This window comes from Echinops telfairi, unplaced genomic scaffold (assembly GCF_000313985.2).
Source record: "Echinops telfairi isolate 266 unplaced genomic scaffold, ASM31398v2 ScPeMD7_6273;HRSCAF=7185, whole genome shotgun sequence".
In the NCBI taxonomy this organism is placed as follows: Eukaryota; Metazoa; Chordata; class Mammalia; order Afrosoricida; family Tenrecidae; genus Echinops; species Echinops telfairi.
The window spans coordinates 1,243,585-1,251,440 of NW_022110173.1; positions in this window are offsets into that span (position 1 = coordinate 1,243,585).

The following is a 7,856-nucleotide window of genomic DNA, read 5'->3' on the forward strand; positions in this document are numbered from 1 at the left end:
GAACTGCAACTGTCAGTTTCCAAGACTAACTATTTATGGGAGTCGAAAGCCCTACCTTTCTTCTGGCTGGTGGTTTCAAACTGCTGACCTTGCAGTTAGCAGCCCACTGCACAACCACTATGCCACCAGGGCTCCAGCACTCTGTAGTCTGTTACATAAATGCTTTATTCAATGGCCAGCTTCTGCACACCCCAATTTTAGGGGGGCGGTGACATGTTGAAACGAGACTGTTTTCACAGGTTAAATTTTCTTTTTAATTTTTAAATCATTTTACTGGGGGCTCTTACAGCTCTTATAACATTCCATACATCTGTTGAATTCAAGCATATTTCTAAATATTTACTTTCTATTTGAGCGCTTGGGATCAGCTCCTCTTTTTTCCCTCCCTCCCCATCTACTTTTTTTTAAACAAACCCAAAGAACAAGACAACTTCCAGATGGGAGCTGTGGAATAACTGAAATGGGGTAGTGTAATTCAAATGGGGTGCTAGACAGCAGTGTTTGATATGGGCTAACTAACTGTAAATCAGTGGGTCTGAACCTTCCTAATGCCGTGACCCTTTAATACAATTCCTCAGGTTATGATGACCCCCAACCATAAAATTATTTTCATTACTACTTCATAACTGTAATTTTGCTACTGTTATGAATTGGGCAACCCCTGTGAAAGGGTCATTTGACCTCCAAAGGGGTCACAACCCACAGGTTGGGAACCACTGCTGTAAGTCCATGTAAATATTTGAGTGGACCAAATCATTAATATTAAAGTTAAATTATGCTTGTAAGGAAAATTTATTTTCAATAATAATGATGTGATAAGTGCAAAGATGGTATAGTCCATCAACCTTTTAAAAATAACATTGCTGGCAAGATGAAATCTTGAATAGAATTTATAATTAATAAAGACTAGAATAAATGAAAATATAACTAGGGAAAACTGAAATGCTTCAGACCTTGTCAAGATTAGGCAATTCTGACAGAAAAAGAGCTAACTAGAAGCTTTTGAAACATGGCAACACATATTATTAGAGCAATTTTCTGTTAATCCTTGTTTGCAATCAATCATCTATGGTTTTACTCAACTTCATTCAGCATAGTAGGAGCAGCATGCTGGGGTTTGAGAATTAAATAGACTGATACAGGTTCCAGAGTTACCTTGCAATCTATGCAAGATCACACATTTGGTTATTTCACTTATAAAGACTTGTCCTCATCTTAAAATGGGGACTGTATTTACATATTGAGGATTTAAAGATTAGAAGAAACAATCTTTATAAAACCTGTGACACATACTCACTGCTAGCAAGTCAAGTGACCCTACATACCATTTCTAAGGAGGTAAATCTTTATGGGGGGCAGTCTCACCTTGGTGTTACAAAACGGCTGGTAGATTTGAACAGCCTACTTGAAGTCCAACGCTTACCAGAAAGTGCTACCTAAATAAAGGGTTTCCAAGGCTGCAAATATTTAGGAGAAAGAGCCTCATCTTTCTCCTCATTGATGAGCAGGAGGTAAATTATCCTACCACCACCATCTAAGCTGGTTTTACATTCCCTGTGTTGAATTACCCAGTGTGGTAAGACTGTGGAGGTGGTTTGTTTTTTTTTAATGAAACAAAAGTACTTAAGTTTTAGCTTTACTACTATTACACAAAACATAAACCAAGGCTTTAAGAAGCAAAACCCAAGGCAATGATTTGCAATCTTTAATGTGCACTAGGTAGGACGTCAGAGCCCTGGTGGTGTAGTGGTTATGCATTGAGCTGCAATCCACACAGCCAGCACTTTGAAACTGCCAGCAGCTCCTCGAGAAAGACTGAGCTTTCTACGCTGGTGGTCACAATCTCGGAAACCCACAGGGGATAAGCTAGAGTTAGCACTGACTTGTTGGCAATGAGTCGAATTCTGTGTTTAGAGGTAGGATGCAAGACATCTCACACACACTTTGGAAATGTCATCAAGAGACCAGTCCGGCGAAGAATGTCATGCTTCTTCGGTAAGTCGGTAAATAGACCGACTGAAAAATCAAGCTCAAGTCTGCTGGCATAGGCTCATGAGTTGGGCTGCAAACTGTAAGGTCAGTAGTTTGAGGCCACCAGTCACACCATGGGAGAAAAACGAGGCTTTCTACTCCCGTAAAGAGTTAAAGTCTCAGAATCCCACAGGGGCAGTTCCACTCTCTCAAATAGAGTCCTTATTAAGGGGTAATGAAGAGGGACAGTGAAAAACAGAGGGAGTCCCTCAAGACGGATTGACATGGTGACAGCAAGAATGGGTGCCAACAGAGAACAACTGTTGAGGAAGGTGCAGGACTTGGCAGTGTCCCTTCCTATTGTTCAGAGGTCACTATGAATCCGGCACCTAACAAGAAATCACCTGCAAGTATCTGGTAGAAAAGCCTATCCCAGAAATTCCATCTTCAGGAATTGATTCCTCTAGTCTGTAAACGAAGGCTGGGAATTTACATCTTAATATCCAGTTGACCACTATAGTGGAGGTGATCCAGGAGGATTACTGGTCTAAGGGTTAAAGAAAAGATTTACTTAGGAGGCAATGAGTTTATGTTAATGGTGGTAGAATAATTTTTAAAAGGATAGCAATAATGGTTGTACAACATGAGGAGTACAATCGATGGCACTGAATTATATATGTAGAAGTTGTGGAATTGTAGACTGTATAGTTTTGCCACAATTAGGAAAAAAATTACATGAATAAGTATAAGGGAAGAAAATGTTTTAGAACTAAATGTGGGGCTAATTGTACAACTTTCTTGATATGGCTGAATTACTGAATTATATGACATGTGAATGAAGTGCTAAGAAAAATTGTTCAAAAACACAAAGAACTGAGCTCCAATGCTACTCTAAAACCCAATCCACTGCCAGTGAGTTGATTTCAACTCCTATCTACCCTGCAACACAAAGTAGAATTGCAAGGGAGGGATTCCACAGCGGTAAATCTTTATGGAAGCCAAGTGCCACATTTCTCTCCTAAGGAAAGGCTTTGGGTTAGCAGCTAAATGCTTTAGCTGCTGAGCCGAGCCTCCAAAGGGCCTTAAACTGCTATTCTAGACACCAAAAAACCTTTTGACCTTGAGCAAAGCATCCAACCTCCTGAAGAACTAATTCCCCCAAGCACATAGGTTGAGGATTTTAATTCATCTATACGCAAACCACGTTATTTGAAATAATGAAGATTTTTCAAAATTTTGTTTGGGCTATTTGGTTCTAAGCATCAAGAGATTTCAGCGCTTTCTTCTCCCTCATTATTCAGGTAGTAAAAACCTAAACCTCTAAAATGTTTACAGTAAAGGCTGCAGCTTCTCTTCCCTTGGGAAGACTTTTCCAATACAGCAGTAATGAGTGTAGGGTCCTGCTTTGGTGATACCATCCTAGAGGCCAGTTAAGAGTCGGATTACCTTAAGAAACTCGAGCCCTAGGTTGAGGCCTGCAAATATGTAGAGAAGTAAGCAATAGTAGGGCTTGCAAAATGAAATAGCCAATCGAAGAGCACTTTTGACCATCGCACCATAATGAGGACTGCACACGGAGGACCGGGGGTATGTCGTGCCACAGTACTTCTAAAACCTTATCGACCAACGAAAAGTCGAACGCCTTTTGTTCCCCTGGCCCATAATCCGAAGGAAAGGTACCGGTTAATAAATTCTAAATGAAAAAGCCCCAGGGACACCACTTTCTTGGGTTCAGCCATTCTCACCCAAGACCGCAAAATAAAACAAAACAAAATAAACAAGGCCAAAAGAGCTAGAAAGTTAATCTCCGGCTGCTGATAAACGAGGGACCGAGGTCAGAAGGACGGGGACAGTAAAGCCATGACAAAGGTGCCGACTCCCCTCTCTGCCCGCGGGCTCCGGTACCTTGGGCGGTCGGATCTTGCAGATGCCAGTTTTCTCGGCCAGCGGCCGGATGCGGCCGATAAAGCCGAGCGGGTCTGTGAACTCTTCCCAGCTGGGCTCGAACACGGGGCACTCCGGCGGCGGCACGAATTCCGTCGCGTAGCCCCCCGGCCCCGCACCCGCCATGGTCACGTCCCAGGCCCCCGTGAGGGCACAGGTGGAGGGAGAGAGGCTGGTGAAGCCCACCTAGCCCTTCCGCGTCCCCTGACAGGGCCCGAAAAGCATCTCCGCGAGGAGGACGAGCAGCACCAGCCGAGAAACCCAGGACGGTCTCCTCAGCTCGTTTGTTATTGTTTCCTCCGCGGGGGGGGGGAGGTCCTCGGAGGGCCGGGACTTTCCGGAAGTCGCAACACCCTCAAATCCCTCCGCCGCCTGAGGTGCGATCCCTCCGCCGCGCCGCTCCGTGCTGCGACCCCTTCGCCGTCCTCTGGTCCTCGTACAGCCCAGCGTCGGACCTTCTCTCCTCGTGGGCCTCAGCTCCGCGCGGTCCGGGGGACCCACCCTGAAGGACCCCCGATCCCTCGTCCGGGAGAGTGCGGGTGCGAGTGAGCCGACGGGCAGCGGGCGGACGCGCTCTTCCGGCGCGGAGGAATGTGTAATGCGCAGGGGCCAGAGCGCCTGCTTCCGGCGAGGAGCGTCCACTTCCCCTTTGTGTATCCCCGCCGAGGGCGGCCGCGGCCTAACCTGACTTCCTCCGCTCGCCGCCTGGGCTTTGTGCCGCGTGGAAACCTGCTTGGCTTTCTCGTGCCTCGTAACAGGTTTCAGCGTCTCCTCTTTTTTTTTTTAAGTCTTTCGACTGCTAGGATCTCCCGAGTAATGGCATTCAGCCACTTCCTACCTGTCCCTTCTCCATACAACACCTTTGGGTCGAACCTGCCCCCTGAGGACTCCTGGGCAGTTTAGCCAACATGTAGTCACTGCTTGACCGCCCCACAGCTAAAGCAACAGCTCCTTTCCTGGCTTTCTCGGTATTGGCAGATAGCTCCCAAATATCATCTTAATAGCAACCACTTCCCTCTCAAAGCACACCCTGCTAAGCCTTTCTCGGTTTTGCTATCAAAGTCGCGCCATCTGTCCTATCCCTACTCATCAGAACCCTCTATGCCAGTATCTCTCTCCCACTTTCTCCAAGATATAGAGAGGACCGAAGAAAAAACTTTGAGTTTTTTTTATAAATCATTTTATAGGGGGATCTTACTGCTCTTACAACAATCTATATGTCAATTCTATCAAGCACATTTGTACATATGTTGCATCATTTTTAAAACAATTTCTTTCTACTTGAGCCCTTGGTATCAACTCTTCTTTTTTCCCCTCCCTGCCCCACCCTCCCATCCTCATGACCCCTTGATAAATTATAAATTATTCTTATTTTCATATCTTACACCATCTGCTGCCTCTCCACTCATGTTTCTGCTGTTCCTCCCCCTGGGATGGGGGTAGGGGTGTTATACATTGTAATCAGTTTCCCCTTTCTCCCCCTCCCCCCATCTTTCCCCTACCCTCATGGTTTTGATACTCACATTACTGTTCCTGAGGCGGTTATCTGTCCTGGATTCTGTGTGTCGAGAGCGCTTATTTGTACCACTGTACATGTTCCAGATTAGCAGGATTTGAAGGTAGAACTGGGGTCATGATAGTGGCCGTGGTGGGGGGAGAACATTAAAGAACTAGAGGAATGTTTTGTATTTCATTGGTACTATAATGCACCCTCGCTGGCTCCTCCCTTCCTTGTGACCCTTCTGTGAGGGCATGTCCAATTGTCTATAGATGGACTTTGGGTCTCCACTCTGACTTCCCACATTTGCATCATGATTGATTGTTTTGGGTCTTCTGATACCTGATCCCATCGACACCTCATGATCACACAGGGTAGTGTGCTTCTTCCATATGGGCTTTGTTTCTTCCCTGCTAAATAGCCGCTTGTTTACCTTCAAACCTTTGCGACCCCAGATGCTATATCTTTTGATAGCTGATATCAAAAGATAGCTATATCTTTTGAACCAGCTTTCTTCACCACATTTGCTTATGCACCCATTTTGACTTCAGCTATCATGTTGGGAAGGTGAGCATCACAAAATGCCAGGTTATTAAAGCAAAGTGACCTTGTTGAGGGAGGACTTTAGTAGAGGCCCAATGTTTGTCTTGCTACCTTGATACTTATCATATAAATATATGTGCATGGACCTGTATCCCTATTGTTATATAATATATATTTACACATATGCATGCCCATATTGGTACCTATATAAATGTATTTGCCTCCTAGCTCTTTCAAAAGGGTAGTTCTTGATATGACTCATTTGGAGGGAAATTCCTTCCTAGGTCCCATTCTCAGATATACTCATGGTTCCCGTGTTCGCATACACCCTCAGCTATTCCTGAGAGGTAAATTGACAAGTGTAGCCTGAGAACTCCCAAATCTACTTCCAGCTTCCAGTCTGGACTTAGCCCTGACTTTCAAGCGAGTACATCCAGCTGCCTACTGAAAAAGTCCTCTTAATGACTTCAATGTCATCACTCCCCGCTGTTGCTTCAGTGCTCCCAGCTACCGAGAACGACTTCATTGCCTCATCCATTTACCTGAGGCAGAAGTTTAGAAATAATCCTAACCTCCTTCTGTTTCTTTAGCCACTGTGTGTTTGTGTGTGTCCAATCTGGAGATTCTAGCACCTAAAAATGTTAAGTCTATGTCTCCCTATCTCGTTCAAAACAAAAAGATGGCACCGAAAGTGAAAAAGGAAGCCCCTGCCCCTCCCAAAACCAAAGGCAAAGCAAAGGCTGAAGACCAAAAAGGGCCATGCGGAAAGACATCCACAACCACAAAAAGAGAGAGAGAAGATCCACACTTCACCCCCCTTCTGGCAGCCCCACGGGACTGAGCCTAAGAACTAAAAAGAAACCAAAAACCCTCACTGCCATTGAGTCTGTCTCACTCCTAGCCACCCTAGAGGACAGAGTAGGACTGCCCCTGCTGGTTTTAGGAACTCTAAATGATGAAGGGCGTAGAGTGCCCAGCTTTCTCTCAAGAGACTGGCCCTTTTAAACAACTGACCTCGTTAGCCAAGCAACGCATGACCTGCTACACCACCAGAGTTCCTCCTGACTAGTAACTTCTTAAGAGCACCCCCAGAGAAACGAGCTTATCCACTGCGCCATTATCAAGTTCCCCCTGAGGCAGCCATGAGACGACTGAAGGTAATAGTACGCTGGTATTTATTGTGAATGTTAAGGCCAATACACACCACATCAAACAGGCTGTGAAAATAGCATACATAATATCTTTCCATTTGATTATAACTTCCATAAAGGTTAGTGCCTATTCATACCCAGGAGCTTGAACCTCATACAAAAGCACTTTCAGAGGATACTTCTGCTACAGTTAGACTTAATTTTGTTTAAAAAAAAACACCTCAAACTGTATTGGTTAAGGTTTATTGTGCCAACCTGGCTGAATAAACACGTGGGATTAATTGAAGGGTGGAGAAATAAATGGCTCGGTGAGCCTCACGTTTCTAGTTCTCAGGTCTTTTGCTTTCCGATGGTCGGACCAGGGTGCAGCTGCCTAGGCCAGTTCCCTGCTTCAGCTGGCAAGGCTCACTTCCTGCAAGACATCCCTGAGGAGAGGCCACATGGACCTACCCTGATGCAGCCCTGGGTGCTGGAGCAGCCATGTGGAGACCCCTGCCAGCGCTGAGATGCTTATATGCTCCCTGATTCGGCTTTCCTCCTGCAGTCGACGTCATTGCATGTGTTTTGTGAGATTGAGGAGGATTTTGTAGATTGGTGTGGGACACATGAGCTAATGTTGGACATATGGGCTTGGACTAGACTGGGTTGGGATGCTTTCTTAATGTACACTTACCCTTTATATAAACTCTCTCATACATGTGAGTTTCTGTGGATTTTTTCCCTAGTTTACCCAGACTTAACACAGTTAG